At 39.0% G+C, this 24,277-nt stretch overlaps 1 protein-coding gene and 1 long non-coding RNA gene across 3 annotated transcripts in view; both read right to left on the bottom strand.

Moving 5' to 3' along the window:
* The window catches only part of RAB6A (RAB6A, member RAS oncogene family), a 108,195-nt gene that overhangs the window by 48,317 nt on the left and 35,601 nt on the right, over positions 1-24,277 (bottom strand). The window lies entirely within an intron of this gene.
* Positions 7,452-19,069, bottom strand: LOC130684870 (uncharacterized). Its single transcript, XR_008999218.1, has 3 exons — positions 18,893-19,069; positions 10,772-10,908; positions 7,452-10,291 (listed from the first exon to the last, which is right to left on the bottom strand). It is a non-coding gene; the product is annotated as an uncharacterized LOC130684870 (long non-coding RNA).

Genomic DNA, 24,277 nt, shown 5'->3' with positions numbered 1-24,277 from the left:
ATTCATATTTGACCTGATTGTTTATAGTTCATAATGTGTGATCAAAACCGAAAGTTTCTGTGATGACTGCCCTTGTACTGTTCACCATGTAAGAACTTACTCACTATGTAAGAATTTGTTCACCATGTAAGAACTTGTTCGTTATGCTTCAGAAGATTGGAGACTGACAAGAATTAGGCTTGGGGTGGATTAATGATTGTGCACTGAGCATTGACTCCCCTATACAGAATTTTATTGTTGTTAACAACTATTTGATCAATAAATATGAGAGATGCCCTCTCAAAAAAAAAAAAAAAAAAAAAAAAAGAACCAGCTCCTGGTTTCATGGATTTTTTTCTATTGTTTTACTCATCTCTGTTTTATTTATTTTTGCTCTGATCTTTATTATGTCCCTCCTTCTACTGACTTTGGGCTTCATTTGTTCTTTTTCTGCTTTCGTTAATTGTGAGTTTAGACTATTTGGGATTGATCTTGTTTACTGAGGTAAGCCTGTATTGCTATGTACCTTCCTCTCAGAAATGGCTTCGCTGCATCCCACAGGTTTTGGGCTGTTGAGCTGTTCTATTCATTTGTCTCCATGTATTGCTTGATCTGTTTTAATTTGGTCACTGATCCACTGATTATTTAGAAGCATGCTGTTTAGACTCCATGTGTTATAGACTTTGTTTTCTTTGTGTAATTTATTTCCAATTTTATACCACTGTGGTCTAAGAAGCTGCTTGATACAATTTCAATCTTTTTAGTTTATTGAGTCTCTTTTTGTGGTTTAGTATGTCATCTATTCTGGAAAATGTTCCATGTACACTTCAGAACACTTGAGAAGAACATGTATTCTGCTGCTTTTGGGTGGATGTTCTGTAGATATCTGTTAAGTTCATTAGATCTAACGTATTACTCAGTGCCTCTGTTTACTTAATTTCTGTCTGGCTGATCTATTTATGTGAGTGGTGTGTTAAAGTCTCCTAAAATGAATGTGTTGCAGTCTATTTCCCCCTTAAATTCTGTTAGTATTTGTTCCACATTTTTAGGTGCTCCTATATTGGGTGCACAGATATTTATAACGGTTATATTCTCTTGTTGGACTGACCCCTTTATCATTATGTAATATCCTTCTTTGTCTCTTGCTATTCTTTATTTTGAAATTTACTTCGTCAGATATAAATACTGCAACTCCTGCCTTTTTCTCCCTATTATTTACATGAACTATCTTTTTCCATCCCTTCACTTTTAGTCTATGTATGTCTTTGGGTTTAAAGTGAATCTCTTGTAGGCAGCATACAGAGGGATCTTGTTTTTTTAATCTGTTCTGCCACTCTATTTCTTTTGATTGGGTCATTCAGTCTATTTACATTTAAGGTGACTATTGATATGTATTTTCTGCCATTTTAAAAATTGTTTTCTGGTTGTTTTTATATCTCCTCTCTGCTTTCCTCTCTTATACTATTCTCTTATTATTTGATGGATTCTTTAGTGTTGTGATTAGATTTTCTTGTGTATCTATTGCAGGCTTTAGATCTGGGGTTACCAAAGGTTCAAGGATAACTTCCTTACTAACAGTCCACCTGAAATTGATGATTACTCTATTTCAAACACAATCTAGAAATACTTCCCCCACCTTCTTCTTCCTCCTCCACACTTTATGTATTAAGTGTCATATTTTACAGTTTTTGTGTATCCCTTAACTGATTTTGTGAGTTGATTTAGTTTCATAGCTGCTTAGTAATTAATTGGCCTACTACCTTTCCTGTGGGTTTATTTTCACAGGTGACAGCTATTTGGCCTTACAAACATTTCTATCTACAGCAGTCGCTTTAACATATCCTACAGGGCTGGCTTAGTGGTGGTGAATCCTTCAATTTTTGTTGATCTGAAAACTGTTTTAATCCCTGCTTCAAATTGAAATGATAATCTTGCTAGGTAGAGTATTCTTGGTTGGAGGCCCTGTTTCATCATGTTAAATACATCATGACACTTCATCTGGCCTGTTAAGTTTCTGCTGAGAAGTCTGCTGATAGCCTGATAGAGTTTCCTTTATAAGTAATCTTTTTTATCTTTCTGGTTGCTTTCAATATTCTCTCCTGTCCTTGATTTGACCATTTTAATTATTGTATGTCTTGTTGTTGTCTTCCTGGGGTTCCTTTTGCTAGGGGCTCTCTGTGTTTCCATGACCTCAGTGTCTATTTCCTTAACCAGTTTAAGGAAGTTTTCAACAATTACTTCCTTAAAGAGGCTTTCTATCCCTTTGTCTTCCTCTTCTCCTTCTGGTACCCCTATTATGTGAATATTGCTCCCACAGCTCTCTTATTCTTTTATTCCTAGAGATCCTTTTTTCTGTTTTTTGGCTTCATTGTTATCTTGCTCCCTAATTTCCAAGTCATTTAGAACTTAAAACTGTGAAAGTCTGCTATTAAATCCCTCCATTTTATCTTTCTTTTCAGATATGTATTCAGTTCTAAGTGGCTCTTTTGCTGGTCTTCTTTTTGTTGAGGTCTTCCCTGAGATCTTCAGTATTTTTTTGTAGATCTATGGTCATGCTTATGACTTTTACTTTGAAGTCTTTATTAAGAAGCCTGGTGATTTCAGTTTCATTCAGCCCTCTTTCTGCTGTTTTTTCTTGTAATTTTGTTTGGAATAAATTCCTCTGCCTCCTCATTTTCCCACTGCTCCTACTGGGTAATAGTTTCACGGAGGGGATTCCCTCTAGTGCCCAGAAGCCCTAGTTGTTGGCATGCAATGGGTGGAGCACCTTTCTGTCTGGCTTGTAGTGATCTGATTTCAGGCAGACTGTTGGCCCACCACTGTAATCAGCACAGAAGTCTCTGCTGGAGTTACTGTGGACGGGGCCACTGTCTGCCTGGGCTGCAGCAGTGGCAAGGGCTGCACGGTTAGTGGGGTGTGCAGGCTGGTTTGTGTGTCTGCCCAGGCTTGCTGTGCAGGTTCTGGCTCCACCAAAGAGAAATGAGCTCCCAGAACTGGCTCCCACTGGCAGTTCCCTGGCTGGGCTGAAATGCAGCTGAGAAAGCAGTGGGGAGGGTCAGAGGGGGTCCCCCTCTGCCTATCTGGCAGCAAAGTCTGACACCATTGCTGGGCCAAGCGGGCTGTTAGCTGGTCACATATGCAAGGAGAAGCCTTGCTGCTGCACTGCTGGAGTTGCTTGGGGCAGAGCTGCTGCCTGGCCCGCAGTAATGACAGGGGCCGCATGCTTGCAGGACCAGCACCTGCCTGGAGGAAGGAGCACCCACAGCTGGCTCCCACAGGCAGTTCCCTGGATGGGCCAAAACAGGGCCAAGAAAGTTGGAAGGGTATCCCTTTGCCTATCCATCAGCCAAGTCTGACCACTGCCAGGCCAAGGGGGCTATTGCAGGCCACACACTGCAGAGAGGACTGCTTTACGAGTAAGGGAGATGGAACGTCTGGGGCTCTCCAGAATTCCCAAACTGTTGGGCCAAGGGTGGGCTGGAAAGGTATTGTCTACCAGCCCTTTCTCTGGCTCAGTGTAACCCTTGCCCCTCTGGCGCTCCTCCTGCTGCTGGGAAGTCTTTCAAACTGCCTGCTTTGCTTTTGTCTGAGGGAGGGCTAGTAAAGCATACCTGTTCTCCACAAGCAGCTAGAATCTCAGCCTCCCTGAGTGTCCCACTTCTCTTTGTTGTCCAGCCCTACTAATCACAAGAGCACCATGTAATGTGGGTTCATGCTCCCAGAGCAGAACTCCAGGGCCAGGTGTTCAGAGATCTTGGGCTTCTACTCCCTCCCTGCTCCATTTGTCTTCCTCCCACCTGTAGGCTGGGGCTGCAGGGAAAGCTTGGATTCCCCCAGATTTCGGCTTTGCCACTTTACTCTCTTCTCTGAGGTCTTCTCTTCTTCATCACATGTAGACACTCAGTTCTGCAGTCTTCAGGTCATTTTCAGGTTTAGTTGTATTCGCTGTATTTTCATGTTCTATGGGTCCTGGGAGGTTTCCACCTTGCCTTCTTACTCTGCCATCTTTTTCCCAAAATCAAGATAAATAACTTTCAAATATCTCTTCCTATTCTGTAGGTTGGCCTTGGCACCTTTACTGAAAATCAATTGTCAATAGATAGATGGAATCATTTAGGACGCGTAATTCTATCCCACTGGTCTATATATCTATCTTTGTGCAAGTACCACATTATTTTGATTGCTTTGTAGTAAGTTTTGAAATCAAGAAAGAATAATTCCTCCAATGTAACTTTCTTTTGCAAGACTGTTTGAGCTCTGGCAAATTAGAATCAGCTCTTTCATTTCTATAAAAATGGCAGTAGGAATTTTGATAGAGGTTACAATGACTCTAAAGATTGCTTTGGGTGATTAGCACTGACATTTTAAAAATATTAAGTCTTCCAATCTATTTACCTGGGATGTCTCTCCATCTCTTAAGGTCTTCTTCTTCTTTTTTTTTTTTAATAGTTTTGGTAGATTTCAGTTACACACACACTTTTATTTAAAACAAAGAATCTTACTCCTTTATCTCAAACTGTGTGACTAAGTATTTCAATTATAGTTTTCAATTTGGGGTTTCATACATACAACCTAAGTACTAATTCCACCTACGACAGTCTGAAGACGTAAATCCCACTCTGCCATAGGGTGGAATATGGGTTTTATAAACGTTAATTACTGTTCCTGAACATCTAATCAGGAACCCTGAGGAATGCAGAGGAATGGTACATGGCTAGATTTAAGATATCTCACTAGAAGAACCTCATTTATTCAGACAGTATGTCAAAGGCAGCTAATGGCCTACATAAATATTCATTTATCTCTGATTTTCCTCATTTGTGGAGTATGACAACAAAGCAAAACTGAAGGAACAAAATAGCAGCAGACTCACAAACTACAAAAAGGGACCAGCGATTACCAAAGGTGGGGGAGGGCAGGTGGTGAGGAAGGAACAAGGGGATTGAGGGGTATTATGATTAGTGCACATGGTGTCAGGGGGATCATGGGGAAGACAACAGTGTAACAAATAGTGACTCTGACAAATAGTGACTCTGTGGCATCTTACTACACTGATGGACAGTGACTGCAATGGGGTATCGGGGGGACTCAAAAATATGGGTGAATGTAGTAACCACATTGTTTTTCATGTGAAACCTTTGTAAGAGTATATATCAATGATACTTTAATAAAAAAAGCTTTGTAGCAATGAGAGGAGCTCTTCAACTATTCATTTCAGAAGTCTTTCTGCTGTGTGTGGGAGTTAGGCATAGGGAATCTTAAAGTGATTCATTGAAGAACTCCTCACCATATTAAGTTGACAGCTAACTACATGTAGTTAATTCTTAATATTCAAAGATAATACCTGATATACTCTGAAGTTGATTTACCTAAGTAAGGGTGTAGGGTGCTATATCATCCAAATTTTCTTGTTAGACCGAAACTAAGATATCATCTAGGATCATACCTTATTCTTACAAAAACTGTAGTTTGTTAATAGCCTCCCCATTAATGCCAGCGTACAATATTTTGGCTTCATTAGCAACAACTTTTTCACAAGGAATCAAAATCTTACCAGTCATTCTATGTAATCTCACTCCATCAACATTACTGCCCATATATGTATCTGACTGAACAGCAGCAAGAGTCTTAGTGCAGGAAGAAATAGAAATGGGATTTTCAAGTATGCTCAAAAAATTCTTAATTTCACAAAGAACTTGAATACAATGAATTAGTTTACAAATACCCACAGAACTCTACTCTAGTTCATAACCTTTTACCCTAAGACTCTGAACCTAGCTGAGATATTTTAGCCTCTAATACTTGGTTCTACTCTCAAAGATTCAAGCTTACACTCTCAGGAATTTTCCCATATGGTTCAATGACATCAATACGTTTTTTAGTCCGAGACAGGTATCTGTAGCTTCTCTGCTGAGGAGAGATAGAAACCTTCCTCAGAATCAAACTACTGTAGATATGAGAACATCATCTAGGAAAAGCATGTAAGCTATAGAGTTGCAGGGAATTAGAAAGCTGGGGATACCTCATCTAAAAAGGTCCAGAAGAAACTGAAGCACTCCTGCTGACTGAACTATTTTTCATTTCTAAACTTTTTCTTTCGGTAACATCCTAACAAGTGACTAAACCATCTTATAAAATTTTCAAAATAGAATGGGATTAAAGATGGCGGCATGAGAGGAGAGACAGAGGCTTCCTCCTAAAACTGGATACAATTAGAAAATTTAATTGGCGCAACTAATCCTGAGAGAGCAACAGGAAAGAGGTCGTGTCAGACTGCACACACCTGGAGAAAAGAGCAGACCTCACCGAACCGGGTAACGTACCGGCGCTGTGGCTCCGCGGGACCCGAGCTCCTCCCCCACCCCAGCTCACCGGTGGGAGGAAGACAAACGGAGCAGGGAGGGAGTGGAAGGCTTGGGGCTGCTGAATACCTAGCTCCGGAGATCTGCGCTGGGAGCACAAACCTACATTTCATGGTGCTTTCATGAGACTCGCATGACTACCGGGTTGGAAAGTTAATACAGGCAGAGTTCCTGGGGAGACTGGGATTCCGGCTGCTTGTGGAAAGCAGGGATCCATAGCTGGCTGCACTGGGACAAAATCTTACACCTGTGTAACTGGCCCACTGGCTCAGGCAGTGGAGACAGGCACAGCAGCTGGGAGGCGGGGAACAGCTCTTTCCTACCACAAGTACTGTTCCCCTGCCACCCCTAACATTGCTTCAGGGGCTCAGCAGTTCCAGAATAGAGCTTCTGGACACTAGAGGGCGCCATATACAAACATGAAACGCCAAAGGAACCTTGTCCAGAGTAAAATTGTTAATACAACTCTCGAGAAAGATTTAAATGATATGGACCTCGTGACTCTTCCTGAAAGGGAGTTCAAAATAAAAATCATCAACATCCTAATGGAGGTAGGAAAGACATCCAAGAACTCAGGAATGAATTCAGGTCAGAGATCCAATCGTTAAAGAACATGATGGAGAGTATTAAAAGCAGGTTGGATATGGTGGAAGAGACAATAAATGAAATAGAAACTAGAGAAGAGGAATACAAAGAAACTGAGGCACAGAAAGAAAAAAGGATCTCTAAAAATGAAAGAATATTGAGAGAACTGTGTGACCAATCCAAGGTCACAATATTAGGTGACCTTGAACCTGGACAAGGAACAATATTAGCATTATAGGGATACCAGAAGAAGAAGAGAGAGAAAAAGGGACAGAAAGTGTCTTTCAGGAGGTAGTTGCTGAAAACTTCCCCAATCTGGGGAAGGAGATAGTCTCTCAGGCCATGGAGATCCACAGATCCCCCTACACAAGGGACCCAAGGAAGACAACACCAAGACACATAGTAATTAGAATGGGAAAGATCAAGGATAAGGACAGACTGTTAGAAGCAGTCAGAGGCAGAAATATCACATACAAAGGAAAGCTCATCAGACCAACAACAGACTTCTCAGCAGAAACCTTACAGGCCAGAAGGGAGTGGCATGATGTATTTAATGCCATGAAGCAGAAGGGCCTGGAACCAAGATTACTTTATCTGGCGAGATTATCATTTAAATTTGAAGGGGGGATTAAACAATTTCCAGATAAGCAAAAGTTGAGAGAGTTTACCTCGCACAAACCATCTCTACAGTATATTTTGGAGGGACTGCTATAGATGGAAGTGTTCCTAGGGTTGGATAGCTGTCACCAGAGGTAGTAAAATCATGGTAGGGAGGGTGGAGCAGCTGATAGTGAGGCAAATGCAAAATTAAATTGACTATCCCCAAAGCCAATCAAGGGATAGAGAAAAAGTATAGAATCTGATACCTAATATATAAAGAATGAAAGAGGAAGAAAAAGGAGGAGAAATACAAAAGAACCTTTAGATTGTGTTTGTAACAGCATACTAAGTGCGTTAAGTTAGACTCTTAGATAGTAAGGAAAGCAACCTGGAACCTTTGGTAACCATGAATCTAAAGCCTGAAATGGCAATAAATACATACCTATCGATAATCACCCTAAATGTAAATGGACTGAATACACTAATCAAAAGACATAGAGTTACTGAATGGATAAAAAAACAAGACCCATCTATATGCTGCTTACAAGAGACTCACCTCAAACCCAAAGACATGCACAGACTTAAAGTCAAGGGATGGAAAAACATATTTCAGGCAAACAATAGGGAGAAAAAAGCAGGTGTTGCAGTACTAGTATCAGACAAAATAAGACTTCAAAACAAAGAAAGTTAACAAGAGATAAAGAAGGACACTACATAATGATAAAGGGGTCAGTCCAACAAGAGGATATAACCATTATAAATATATATGCACCCAACACAGGAGCACCAGCATATGTGAAACAAATACTAACAGAACTAAAGGAGGAAATAGACTGCAATGAATTCATTTCATGAGACTTCAACACACCATTCACTCCAAAGGACAGATCCACCAGACAGAAAATAAGTAAGGACACAGAGGCACTGAACAACACACTAGAACAGATGGACCTAATAGACATCTATAGAACTCTACCCCCAAAAGCAAGAGGATACACATTCTTCTCAAGTGCACATGGAACATTCTCCAGAATAGACCACATACTAGGCCACAAAAAGAGCCTCAGTAAATTCAAAAAGATTGAAATCCTACCAACCAACTTTTCAGACCACAAAGGTATAAAACTGTAAATAAATTGTACAAAAAAAAATTCAAAATAATAATATATACAATATTCATTAGCTTTTTATTTAAAAAGTGAATTTCCTTAGCTGTCTGACTTATGATATAACCATCTCTGTTCCATGATCTTTATAGTTTTTAATAAAAGGCTTAAAGATAAATTTTTCTTAGGGTGATGGCAATCTTCTTTTGATTGTGGTGGTAGCTTCATAAATACACACATCTGTGAAAATGGAAAGAATTAAAAATTCTTTATTACTATCTGATTCTATGCCTTGTCTTTTCATTCTCTTGACATTTTCTTTTCAAGAATGGAAGTTTTTACTTTAATGAAGTACATTATTTCAATTACTTTATGGATCATGCCTTTGGTGTTGTACCTAAGAAGTCATTGCCATATCTAAGGTCATCTAGATATTCTCCAATGTTCTAGAATTTTTAAGTTTTGCATTCCACATTTAGGTCTATGATCCACTTTGAGCTAATTTTTGCGAAGGGTGTAACCTCTACCTAGATTCACTTCTTTGCAGTGGACGGTGTGTCCAGTTGTTCCAGCGCCTTTTGCTGAAGAGACTTTCTTTGCTCCATTGTATTGCCTTTGCTCCATTTTCAAAGATCAGTTGACTATATTGGTGTGGGTCTATTTCTGAACACTCTACTCTGTTTCTATGAGCTACATGAGCTGTTCCAGCAATCAACTAACTGAAGGAGTAGGATATAGGAACCTCCAATTTGTAGCCAACTAGGACAGAAGTTGTGGGTAACCTAGGGACCTACTACATGTGATTGGCATCTGAAGTGGGGGCAATCTTGTGGGACTGAGACCTTAACCTGTGGGATCTCATGCCATCATCATGGAGGTAACTGTCAGAATTGAGTTAAATTGTCGGACACTCAGGTAGTATTACAGAATTGGTTGAGGCGGTAGAATCCCACACACATCTGGTGTCAGAAGTGTTAAGAGTAAAATGGTAGTAATATGAGAATAAAGGAGAAACACAGGTTTGGGAAATGAGATTACAAGTTCTGTTCCACTGATATATTTGTCTATTCCTCTGCCAATACCACATAGTCTTTATTACTGTAGCTATATTTATATTATGTCGTGAAGTTGTATTGCATTAGTTCTCTTTCTCTTTTCCTTCAATATTGTGTGGGCATTCTAGGTCTTTTGCTTCTCCATATAAAATTAAGAAAGAGTTTGTCATTATCCACAAAATTACTTGCAGGGATTTTCATTGGGATTGCACTCAGTTTACAGATCAAGATGAGAACTGGCACCTTGACAATATTGAGTCTTCCTATCAATGAACATGGAGTATCTCTCCATTTAGTTCTTCTCTGTTATCTTTCGCCACAGGTTTGTAGCTTTCCTTATACAGATCTTATAATAGTTTCTTAGATTTGTACCTAAGTACTTCATTTTTAGGAGTGCCAATATAAATAGTACTGCTTTTATCTTAAAGTCCACTTGCTTATTGCCAGTATATAGGACAGCAATTGACTTTCCTTATTCATTTTTTTTGATTCTTTTGAATTTTCTATGTCACATGCAGTTTTATTTCTTCCTTCACAATCTGTATATTTGTATTCCCCCTGACAACTACTGCATTAAAAAAGGACTTTCCAGTTTCTGTGATGACTGCCCTTGTACTGTTCACTATGTAACTTATTCATTATGTAAGAATTTGTTCTACATGTAAGAACTTGTTTGTTATGCCTCAGAAGATTGGAGACTGACGAAAATTAGGCTTGGGGTGGATTAATGATTGAGGATTTACTCCCCTATACAGAATTTTATTGTCGTTAACAACCATTTGATCAATACATATGAGAGATGCCCTCACAAAAAAAAAAAAAAAAAAAAAGACAGACTTCCAATGGTAAAATAAATAAGTAACCGGGATGTAATGTATAGCATAAGGAATATAGTCAAGATATTGTAACAGCTTGGTAGGGTGATAGCTGGAACCTAGAATTATGTATATAAATGTTCTACCACTGTGTTGTACACTTGAAACTAATGTAATGTAATACTGTGCGTCAACTACCCTTCAATAAAAAATAATTATTAAAAAAAAAAAAAAAAAAAAAAAAAAGGACTTTCCAGTAAATGCCAAACAGCAGTAGTGAGAAGGGACATTCATATCCTTCCCTTGTTCCTGATCTTAGTGGGAAAGCTTGAGCTTCTCACTATTATGTGTTATGTTAACTACAGGTTTTTTTGTAGATATTCTTTACCAAGTTGAAGAAATTCCCCTCTATTCCTAGCTTACTGATATTTATCATGAATTTGTATTGGATTTTATCAAATACTTCTCTGCATCTATTGATATAATCAACTTTCACTTTAAAAAATGTAAAAAAAAATTTCTGAAGTTAAAAAAATGGAGATAATAGGGAAATTTGGGAGCCAAGATGGCGGCGTGAGTAGGACAATGGGAATCTCCTCCCAAAAACATATATATTTTTGAAAATACAACAAATACAACTAATCCTAAAAGAGAGACCAGAAGACACAGGAAAACAGCCAGACTACACACACACACCTGCGAGAGCCCAGCGCCTTCTGAAAGGGGTAAGATACAATCCCCAGCCCAGCGGGACCTGAGCACCCCTCACCCCAGCTCCGGGCGGGAGAGGAGTCGGAGCGGGGAGGGAGAGTGAGCCCAGGACTGCTAAACACCCAGCCTCAGCCACCCGCACCAGAGTGGAGACAGTGCACGCATGGGGTGCTGGAAACTAGGGAAACAGGGCAGCAAGACCTCTGAGTGGGTCCCGAAGCAGATGCCCCTGTGACAAAGAAAAGCGAGGGCTTTTTGAAAGTCTTAAAGGGACAGGGACGCCACAGCTGGACGGTAACATCCGGGGTCACAGTCCAACAGCTGGAAATTCCAGAGCACTCCGGACGCACTAAACCCCTGGGCAACAGCTCTGAGACCCCTCACGGAGGTAAACAGCCAAACAGCCCCCCGTCCATTACCCCTCCGGGACCCTGCCATAGCAGATTAGCAGCCTGAGGCTGGCCACCCCCTCGGCAAGGGAGCTTCCTCCATACCAGCTGGGGAAGATACAAAAACCCACTGTACACGCAACTGCCCAACACAAGCCACTAGGGGTCGCAGTTGTCCCAGTAAAGAAAGGCCAGGAGCCAAGTGGGAAGCTGATAGACGCGTCAATAGCACTCCACTGCACATATCAACATGGAAAGGCAAAAAAATTTGATCCAGACAAGAATAACCCAGAGAGCTTCGACATCTTCTACATCTTCCCCTGAAAAGGAACCTGGGAAGATAGATTTAACCAGTCTTCCTGAAAAAGAATTCAAAACAAAAGTCATAACCATGCTGATGGACTTGCAGAGAAATATGCAAGAAACTAAGGAAGGAGAATACAGAAATACAACAAGCTCTGGAAGGACTTCAAAACAGAATGGACGAGATGCAAGAGACCATTAATGGACTAGAAAACAGAGAACAGGAATGCACAGAAGCTGATGCAGAGAGAGATAAAAGGATCTCCAGGAATGAAAGAATTTTAAGAGAGCTGAGTGACCAATCAAAACGGAACAATATCCACATTATAGGGATACCAGAAGAAGAAGAGAGAAAAAGGGATAGAAAGTGTCTCTGAAGAAATAATTGCTGAAAACTTCCCCAAACTAGGGGAGGAAATGGCCTCTCAGACCACAGAGGTACACAGAACTCCCATGACAAGGGATCCAAGGAGGGCAACAAAAAGACACATAATAATTAAAATGGCAAAGATCAAAGACAAGGACAAAGTAGTAAAGGCAGCCAGAGAGAAAAAAAAGGTCACCTACAAAGGAAAGCTCATCAGGCTATCATCAGACTTCTCAACAGAAACCCTACAGGCCAGAAGACAACGGCATAATATAATTAATACAATTTAACACAAGGGCCTCGAACCAAGACTACGGCATCCAGCACGATTATCATTTAAATAGGAAGGAGGGATTAAACAATTCCCAGACAAGCAAAAGTTGAGAGAATTTGCCTCCCACAAACCACCTCTACAGGGCATCTTACAGGGACTGCTCCAGATGGGAACACTCCTAAAAGGAGCACAGAACAAAACACCCAACATATGAAGAAGGGAGGAGGAGGAATAAGAAGGGAGAGAAATAAAGAATCATCAGACCGTGTTTATAACAGATCAATAACCGAGTTAAGTTAGACAGTAAGATAGTAAAGAAGCTAACCCTGAACCTTTGGTGACCACAAACTTAAAGCCTGCAATGGCAATAAGTACATACCTTTCAATAATCACCCTAAATGTAAATGGACTGAATGTACCAATCAAAAGACACAGAGTAATAGAATGGATAAAAAAGCAAGATCCATCCATATGCTGCTTACAAGAGACTCACCTCAAACCCAAAGACATGCACAGACTTAAAGTCAAGGGATGGAAAAAGATATATCATGCAAACAACAGAGAGAAAAAAGCAGGTGTTGCAATAGTAGTATCAGACAAAACAGACATCAAAATAAAGAAAGTAACAAAAGACAAGGGCTCAGTCCAACAAAAGGATATAACCATTATAAATATATATGCACCCAATACAGGAGCACCAACATATGTGAAACAAATACTAACAGAATTAAAGGAGGAAATAGAATGCAATGCATTCATTCTGGGAGACTTCCACACACCACTCACTCCAAAGGACAGATCCACCAGACAGAAATTAAGTAAGGACACAGAGGCACTGAACAACACACTAGAACAGATGGACCTAATAGACATCTACAGAACTCTACATCCAAAAGCAACAGGATACACATTCTTCTCAAGTGCACATGGAACATTCTCCAGAATAGACCACATACTACGCCACAAAAAGAGCCTCAGTAAATTCAAAAAGATTGAAATCCTAACAACCAACTTTACAGACCACAAAGGCATAAAACTAGAAATAAAGTGTACAAAGAAAGCAAAAAGGCTCACAAACACATGGAGGCTTAACAACACGCTCCTAAATAATCAATGGATCAATCACCAAATCAAAATGGAGATCCAGCAATAAATGGAAACAAACGACAACAACAACACAAAGCCCCAACTACTGTAGGATACAGCAAAAGCAGTCTTAAGAGGAAAGTATAAAGCAATCCAGGCATATGTAAAGAAGGAAGAATAATCCCAAATGAATGGTCTAATGTCACAATTATTGAAATTGGAAAAAGAAGAACAAATGAGGCCTAAGGTCAGCAGAAGGAGGGACATAATAAAGATCAGAGAAGAAATAAATAAAATTGAGAAGAATAAAACAATAGCAAAAATCAATGAAACCAAGAGCTGGTTTTTCGAGAAAATAAACAAAATAGATAAGCCTCTAGCCAGACTTATTAAGAGGAACAGATAATCAACACACATCAACAGAATCAGAAACGAGAAAGGAAAAATCATGATGGACCCCACAGAAATACAAAGAATTATTAGAGAATACTATGAAAACCTATATGCTAACAAGCTGGGAAACCTAGGAGAAATGGACAACTTCCTAGAAAAACACAACCTTCCAAGACTGACCCAGAAAGAAACAGAAAATCTAAACAGACCAATTACCAGCAAAGAAATTGAACTGGTAATCGAAAAACTACCCAAGAACAAAAACCCCGGGCCAGATGGATTTACCTCAGAATTTTATCAGACATACAGAGAAGACATAATACCCATTCTCCTTAAAGTTTTCCAAAAAATAGAAGAGGAGGGAATACTCCCAAACTCATTCTATGAAGCCAACATCACCCTAATACCAAAACCAGGCAAAGACCCCACCAAAAAAGAAAACTACAGACCAATATCCCTGATCAATGTAGATGCAAAAATACTCAACAAAATATTAGCAAACCGAATTCAAAAATACATTAAAAGGATCATACATCATGAGCAAGTGGGATTCATCCAAGGGATGCAAGGATGGTACAACATTCGAAAATCCATCAACATCATCCACCACATCAACAAAAAGAAAGACAAAAACCACATGATCATCTCCATAGATGCTGAAAAAGCATTCAATAAAATTCAACATCCATTCATGATAAAAACTCTCAACAAAATGGGTCTAGAGGGCAAGTACCTCAATATAATAAAGGCCATATATGATAAACCCACAGCCAACATCATACTGAACAGAGAAAAGCTGAAAGCTTTTCCTCTGCGATCAGGAACAAGACAGGGATGCCCACTATCCCCACTGTTATTCAACATAGTACTGGAGGTCCTAGCCACGGCAATTAGACAAAACGAAGAAATACAAGGACGGCAATTAGACAAAACGAAGAAATACAAGGAATCCCGATTGGTAAAGAAGAAGTTAAACTGTCACTATTTGCAGATGACATGATATTGTACATAAAAAACCCTAAAGACTCCACTCCAAAACTACTAGAGCTAATATCGGAATTCAGTAAAGTTGCGGGATACAAAATTAACACACAGAAATCTGTGGCTTTCCTGTACACTAACAATAAACTAACAGAAAGAGAAGTCAGGAAGACAATTCCATTCACAATAGCATCAAAAAGAATAAAATATCTAGGAATAAACCTAACCAAGGAAGTGAAAGACCTATATACCCTGAAAATTATAAGACACTCTTAAGAGAACTTAAAGAAGTCACTAACAAATGGAAACCCATCCCATGCTCTTGGCTAGGAAGAATTAATATCGTCAAAATGTCCATCCTTCCCAAAGCAATATACAGATTCGATGCAATCCCTATCAAATTACCAACAGCTTTCTTCAATGAACTGGAATAAATAGTTCAAAAATTCATATGGAAACACCAAAGACCCCGAATAGCTAAAGCAATCCTGAGAAGGAAGAATAAAGTGGGGGGGATCTCACTCCCCAACTTCAAGCTCTACTACAAAGCCACAGTAATCAAGACAATTTGGTACTGGCACAAGAACAGAGCCACAGACCAGTGGAACAGATTAGAGACTCCAGACATTAACCCAAACATATATGGTCAATTAATATATGATAAAGGGGTCACGGACATACAATGGGGAAATGACAGTCTCTTCAACAGATGGTGCTGGCAAAACTGGACAGCTACATGTAAGAGAATGAAACTGAATCATTATCTAACCCCATACACAAAAGTAAATTCCAAATGGATCAAAGACCTGAATGTAAGACATGAAATCATAAAACTCTTAGAAAAAAACATAGACAACAATCTCTTGGACATAAACATTAGCGACTTTTTCATGAACATATCTCCCCAGGCAGGGAAAACAAAAGCAAAAATGAACAAGTGGGACTACATCAAGCTGAAAAGCTTCTGTACAGCAAAGGACACCATTAATAGAACAAAAAGGTACCCTACAGTATGGGAGAATATATTTGTAAATGACAGATCCGATAAAGGCTTGACATCCAAAATATATAAAGAGCTCACACACCTCAACAAACAAAAAGCAAATAATCCAATTAAAAAATGGGCAGAGGAGCTGAACAGACAGTTCTCAAAAGAACAAATTCAGATGGCAAACAGACACATGAAAAGATGCTCCACATCACTAGTCATCAGAGAAATGCAAATTAAAACCACAATGAGATATCACCTCACACCAGGTAAGGATCACCATCATTGAAAAGACAAACAACAACAAATGTTGGCGAGGTTGTGGAGAAAGGGGAACCCTCCTACATTGCTGGTGGGAATGTAAATTAGCTCAACCATTGTGGAAAGCAGTATGGAGGTTCCTCAGAATGCTCAAAATAGAAATACCATTTGACCCAAGAATTCCACTTCTAGGAATTTACCCTAAGAATGCAGCACTCCAGTTTGAAAAAGACAGATGCACCCCTATGTTTATTGCTGCACTATTTACAATAGCCAAGATATGGAAGCAACCTAAATGTCCATCAGTAGATGATTGGATAAAGAAGAGGTGGTACATATACACAATGGAATATTACGCAGTCCTAAGAAAAAAACAAATCCTACCATTCGCAACAACATGGATGGGGCTAGAGGGTATTATGCTCAGTGAAATAAGTCAGGCGGAGAAAGACAAGTACCAAATGATCTCACTCATATGTGGAGTATAAGAACAAAAGAAAACTGAAGGAACAAAACAGCAGCAGAAGCACAGAACCCATGAATGGACTAATAGTTACCAAAGGGAAAGGGACTGGGGAGGACGGGTGGAAAGGGAGGGATAAGGGTGGGAAGAAAAGAAAGGGGGCATTATGATTAGCATGTATAGTGTTGGGGGGGGGCATTGGAAGGGCTGTGCAACACAGAGAAGACAAGTAGTGATTCTACAGCATCTTACTATGTTGATGGATAGTGACTATGAACGGGGATCTGGGGGGGGACTTGGTGAAGGGGAGAGCCTAGTAAACATTACGTCCTTCATGAAATTGTAGATTAATGATACCAAAATAAATAAATAAATAAATAAAAGTAAATAAATAAATTTAAAAAATGGAGAAAATAATATAATGAGCCCATATATTTGTCCCCAGGATTCTAGCATTATCAAACAAGAATACCTATGTAGCTACTTGGGATTACAGCTTTCTACAAGGATAAAAGAAGATAAGAGAAAGCCTAACAAGTTCAAGGAACAGGAATAAAGTTACTACAACTGGAGATCTGAGCACAAGGGGGAAAGTAGTAAAGATGAGATCACAAAGATGATGAGGTAGGGAGAACAACAGGGTCTCAGCAAGCAAGTGCTATCCAAAGAGAAGTCCAGGGACTAGTGCTAGTCCCAACAACTGTCATCAGTCCACAGTAAGGTAAGTACAGAAACTGGGGAATATGCAGCTGTAAGCTTTTATACTAATCAGCATCCAAGCACTTTTTAAATTACAGTGGACTTTTACTTTGTATATCTGTTTTTCTTCTCATTTTGTAACTTAATTTTATAAAAATATAGCATATAGTGGTAAATGGGTTAAACATATAACATAGTGTAGAACGGATTATGATGGCTTTGCTTTAATTTGAATTAGGTGGAATATTCCAAAGAATGACCTAATAACACTTTTTTTAAAAGCAGCTATATATATAATTCATATACCATATAATTTAACCATTTGAAGTACACAATTCAATGGTTTTGACTATAATCACAGAATTACATAAGCATTACCACAATCAATTTTAGAACAGTTTCACTGACCTTTTTTTATCATTAATATACAATCACTTGAGCAACATTGTGGTTAGTAGACTCACCCCATTATCAAGTCCCCACCACATACCCCATTACAGTCACTGTCCATCAGCATAGTAAGATGCTGTAGAATCACTACTTGTCTTCTCTGTGTTGCACAGCCCTTCCCATGCACCCCCCAACACTATACATGCTAATCATAATGCCCCCTTTCTTTTCTTCCCACCCTTATCCCTCCCTTCCCACCCGTCCTCCCCAGTCCCTTTCCCTTTGGTTACTATTAGTCCATTCTTGGGTTCTGTGCTTCTGCTGCTGTTTTGTTCCTTCAGTTTTCTTTTGTTCTTATACTCCACATATGAGTGAGATCATTTGGTACTTGTCTTTCTCCGCCTGGCTTATTTCACTGAGCATAATACCCTCTAGCTCCATCCGTGTTGTTGCGAATGGTAGGATTTGTTTTTTTCTTAGGACTGCGTAATATTTGTCTTCTGTGCTATACTGCCATCTCTGTGCCCTCCCCCCAACATTATATGTGCTATTTGTATTATTGCCCCTTATTCCCCTTATCCCTCCCTTCCCACCTGTTGTCCCCAGTCCCTTTCCCTTTGGTAACTGTTAGTCCATTTGTGGGTTCTGTGAGTCTGCTGCTGTTTTGTTCCTTTGGTTTTTTCTTTGTTCTTATACTCCACATATGAGTGAAATCATTTGATACTTGTCTTTCTCTGCCTGGCTTATTTCACTGAGCATAATACTCTCTAGCTCCATCCGTGTTGCAAATGGTAGGATTTGTTTTCTTCTTATGGCTGAATAATATTCCATTGTGTCTATGCACCACCTCTTCTTTATCCATTCATCTACTGATGGGACACTTAGGTTGCTTCCATTTCTTGGCTATTGTAAATAGTGCTGTGATAAACATAGGGGTGCATATGTCTTTTTCAAACTGGGCTGCTGCATTCTTAGGGTAAATTCCTAGGAGTGGAATTCCTGGGTCAAATGGTATTTCTATTTTGAGTTTTTTTAGGAACCTCCATAGTGCTTTCCACAATGGTTGAACTAGTTTACATTCCCACCAGCAGTGTAGGAGGGGTCCCCTTTCTCTGCATCCTCGCTGCATTTGTTGTTGTTTGTCTTTTGGATGTTGGCCATCCTAACTGTTGTGAGGTGATATCTCATTGTGGTTTTAATTTGCATTTCCCTGATGATTAGCGATGTGGACCATCTTTTCATGTGCCTGTTGGCCATCTGAATTTCTTCTTTGGAGAAGTGTTTGTTCAGATCGTCTGTCCATTTTTTGTTTGTTGAGGCATGTGAGCTCTTTATATATTTTGGAATGTCAACCCCTTATAGGATATGTCATTTATGAATATATTCTCCCATACTGTAGGATGCCTTTTTGTTCTATTGATGGTGTTCTTTGCTGTACAGAAGCTTCTTAGTTTGATATAGTCCCACTTGTTCATTTTTGCTTTTGTTTCCCTTGCCCAGGGAGATATGTTCATGAAAAAGTTGCTATGTTTATATTCAAGAGAGTTTTGCCTATGTTTTCTTCTAAGAGTTTTATGGTTTCATGACTTATAGTCAGGTCTTTCATCCATTTAGAGTTTACTTTTGTGTATGGAGTTAAGACTTCATCACTGACTTTTAACTTAGAAGAGAATCATTCGGCTTGTTGAAATTAACCTGATACTGTGAAGGGGAATTAGCAAGATCATTTAGAAGGCTATTATTGTGACTTAAAGACTAATATGCTTTTAGTTGGGGTGGGAGATGGGAAAGAATCCAGATATATTTGTAAAGCAGAGCTAATAGAACATAATGATAGAGCAGTAGTAGGGTAGCAAAGAAAAGAAGAACTGAGTATCACAAAGGTAACCTAAGCTAACTGAAAGCCTGGTGTTGTTAACTGAGATGGGAAAGGACAGGAAAAGCAGGTCTGAGGGGAAATCTTAAGAGCTCAGTTTCAAATATATCAACTTTGAGATGCCAACTGATAACCAAATGGAGATGTCAGGTAGGCAGCTGCATTATGGATCTGGAATTGGATGAAAGAGATCCAGGCTAACTATGTAAATTTGGGAATCATAAGCATTTTGACAATCGTTACACACAGTATTTAAAGCTATGGGACTTTGTATAAGATCACTTTAGAGTGAGTGTAGACCCAAGACTGAGCCCTGAACCAACCAACACTTACAGACTAGGGAAGAAGAACTATCAAAATAAACTGAGAGAGAGAGGCCAGAAAGGTAGAAGAAGAATAAGCAAGGTGTGGTATCCTGAAAGCTATGTGTAAACAAGTTTCAAGAAATCATGTTAAAATGTTAAATGCTGCTTACAGGTCAAGTAAGATAAGACTGAGAAATGACCACTGAATTTACCAGTGTGGAGTTCACCGGTGCTATACTGTGATATAATAAGAAATATGTACTTTGATCTTTGTCCCAGTCTCCTAGTGCAAGGCACTAAACCTCTGTGGTTTGGTAATTCCCTAAGTGATAAGAGTGAAAGGAGCATCTTTTGTTTTAATGTTTGGTTTCTCTTACCAGCTCCTGAAACAGCTCTGAAAACAGAGCAATAAATGTGAAAGGAGAACCTCACACCAATAAGGACGGCCAACATCCAAAAGACAAACAAAACAAATGTTGGCGAGGTTGTGGAGAAAGGGGAACCCTCCTACACTGCTGGTGGGAATGTAAACTAGTTCAACCATTGTGGAAAGCACTATGGAGGTTCCTCAAAATGCTCAAAATAGAAATACCATTTGACCCAGGAATTCCACTTCTAGGAATTTACCCTAAGAATTCCACAGCCCAGTTTGAAAAAGACATATGCGCCCCTATGTTTATCGCAGCACTGTTTACAATAGCCAAGATATGGAAGCAACCTAAGTGTTCATCAGTAGGTGAATGGATAAAGAAGATGTGGTACATATACACAATGGAATATTATTCAGCCATAAGAAGAAAACAAATCCTACCATTTGCAACACGGATGGAGCTAGAGAGTATTATGCTCAGTGAAATAAGCCAGGCAGAGAAAGACAAGTATCAAATGATTTCACTCATATGTGGAGTATAAGAACAAAGAAAAAACCAAAGGAACAAAACAGCAGCAGACTCACAGAACCCACAAATGGACTAACAGTTACCAAAGGGAAAGGGACTGGGGACAACAGGTGGGAAGGGAGGGATAAGTGGAAAAAAAAGGGGGCATTTCTATTAGCAGACATAATGTAGGGGGGGCACAGGAAGGGTTGTACAACACAGAGAAGACAAGTAGTGATTCTACAGCATCTTTCTAAGCTGATGGACACTGACTGTAATGGGGTATGTGGGGAGGACTTGGTGATGGGGGGAGTCTAGTAAACACAATGTTCCTCATGTAATTGTAGATTAATGATACCAAAAAAAAATGTGAAAGGAGAATCTTTTCTTAGTCCTAACAACCCTTTCAACTATATCTAATTTTATACTAATGAGGCAACTTCCATAAAGTCAGTCCCTAAGAATGGGGAAACCAATCATATGATTAGACGTTTGGAACTTTGAGCTGCCCTCGCCGCTGCCCTCGCCCCCGCCCCCGCCCAAGCCCCACATTCAGGGATGCTAGAAATTGAATGAGCTCAGTCACCAGTGGTCAATGATATAACCAACCACATGTAATGAAGACTCCATAAAAACCCTAGAAGCAGTTTGAAGAGCTTCTAGGTTGGTGAACAAGAATATGCCATGTGCAGAGGGTGGCAAATCCCAAACTCCACAGGGCTGGAAGCTCCTGAACTTAGGACCCTTCCATAACTTGTCCTACATATCTGTTCATCTGCATCTTTTATAATAATCTGGTAAACATAGGTGTTTCTCTGAGTTCTGTAACTATTCTAGCAAATTACTGAACCCAAGGAGGGGGTCATGGGAACCTCCAATTTATAGCCAATTAGTCAAAAGTATAAGATCTTCTGTGTGAACATTATAGTCGCCTAAAATGCTGACAGGTTAAAATAGAGAGGAAAAGCAAGTGCTAAGATTTTCAAAAAAGAAGAAGATAAAAACAATATTTTTCTATATGGTAAATGGCAATATCACAAGAGAATAGAGCATTTTCCCAAAAAGGTTGTCCCAACTGGTGTAATTTGTCCAAAAGCATCCAACTACCAAATGGCAGAACTAAAACGTAAATAAAGTTTCTTCTAACTTTAAAGCTTATTATATGGCATAAATGCCCATGTCTTTCAGTTTTTCAAGTATTTAAATCAGAAGGCATACTCCTGAAATAAAATATTTCAAACATGGAAAAATATATACTAAAAAAGGGACAGGATTCAGATTTTAAATTTACCCTAGCTTTCAGAAAAAAATGGTTTGATAAATAATTGAGACAGTGGCAGTAACTATGGAAATTAACCACTCCTTTAATTAGATTAACATTTGATATATATTACTAAAACAAAACAACTGAAATGAAGCTTTTATACTAATTACATAATAACAGATGTAAAATAGATACTTAAAGGGGCCTTTTTATTTATTTTAATAGGGACATTTCAGAAAGTTAATACAGAAAAGGATTTATAATGTGCTTAGGGCCTCAGTGAAAGTACTAGGTTTTAACACTGCAAATTCATTTTTTGTTGTTTTTCTTTGATTTTTGTTTTACGATTAAGAGGTTTAAACTAAGATACCTTAGACATACATATAAGTTAGCCATAAATATAACTGAGAGAAGACATCCTTGCTTTGTTCCTGATCTTACAGAGGAAGCATTCAGCTTTTCAACATTAAGTATATTAGTTGTGGGTTTTTCATAGATGCCCTTTATTATGTTTAAGAAGTTCCCTTGCATTCCTCATTTGTTTTTATCACAATGCTTTTTCTATGTGTATTGAAATGACCATGTGATTTTATCTTTTATTCTTCTCATATAGTGCATTACATTCATTTTGTATGTTTAACCAAATTTGTAATCCTGGTACCAATTTACCAATCCACTAGGTAAAAGGTATATAATCCTTTCTATGAGTTGTTGAATTCAGTTTGGTAGTTTTTTTGCTGAGGGCTGTTGTGTTTATATTCATAAAGGGTATTAGTCTGTAGTTTTAATTTTGATGTCTTTTTCTGCCTCGGGTATCAGAGTAATAATAACCTCAGAGAAGGAGTTGGGAAGTGTTCCCTCCTATTCTGTTTTTTTAGGTATATGAAGTACTGGTGTTGTTCTTTATATGTTTCATAGAATTGACCAGTGAAGCCATCTAGTTCTGGAAGGTTTTCTTTGTGGGAAGTGTTTTGATCACTAATTTTACTTATTAAAGGTATATTGAAATTTTCTATTTCTTCTTGAGTTAGTTACATAGTATTGTTCTTGGAGTTTGTCCATTTTACCTAGGTTATCTGATTTGTTGACAGAATTGTTCATAGTATTTCCTTATAATCCTTTTTTATTTTTGTATGGTTAGTAGTAATGTCCTTTCTTTCACTCCTGGTTTTAGTAATTTGAGTCTTCTGTCCTTTTTCATTGATTAGTTTAGCTAAAGGTTTCTCAATTGCTGATCTTTCCTAAACCACTTTTGGTTTCACTGTACTTCTCTACTGCTTTTCTATTCTCTTTCCTGTATTTCTGCTCTAATCTTCATTAGCTTTTGAATTAAGAATGTCTTTATTTTCTGTATTTTTGTTGCTTTGACATCTGGGGACTTCCTGACACTGGAGAAACTGGCCCTCCCAGGGTTTGCCAATTCCTGGAGATAGTAAACTTGCCTGTGAGAGCACCTTTCACATGCAAACCAACCAACTTAAGAGTCCATACCTGGACCATCTCCTCTACCACACTCTGGGCCACTATTCTCCTGCCCCAATCCCATGACCAAGTACCAGACAACTGTTAGGAACAGCCGTTACACCCCAGAGGCCACTGAAATTTATTCAAACTAGGTACTCCAAAATCTGCTTACCTCACCTCACCCATCCTTCCCACAGAAAGCACAATAAAGGCTCCTGCCCATGTTTCACTTTTCCCACCCCAGCATTTCCTGGCCAACACCAATGCTTCCAATGTGCCTCCCGCCCATAGCATGGAGTGTCCCCCTCCTCTTGGGATCTATGAGTATAATAAACTATCTTTTCAATGGTATTTTTCTCTTGCTCTATTGGCCTCACCATACCTGAATGATAATAATCTACATTTTAAAAGTTTCTTCCGTGCTTGCTTTAGGTTTACTCCTCTTTTTCTAGTTTCTCAAGGTAGAGTTAAATTATTGATTTACTGTATTTTTTCTTTTCCTTGTAGCACTGCTTTAACTGTATCCCATAAATTTTGGTATGTTGTTTTCATTTTCATTTGTTTCAAAGTGTTGTCTAATTTCCCTTGTGATTTTATCTTTGACCCACTGGTTATTTAGTAATGTGTTGTTTAATTTCCACATATTTGTGGATTTCCCAAAGTTCCTTCTGGTAATGATTTCT

This window comes from Manis pentadactyla, chromosome 9 (genome assembly GCF_030020395.1).
Source record: "Manis pentadactyla isolate mManPen7 chromosome 9, mManPen7.hap1, whole genome shotgun sequence".
NCBI classification, from domain to species: domain Eukaryota; kingdom Metazoa; phylum Chordata; class Mammalia; order Pholidota; family Manidae; genus Manis; species Manis pentadactyla.
The sequence above is the reverse complement of the archived record's forward strand: the minus strand, read 5'-3'. Positions and strand labels throughout refer to the sequence as shown.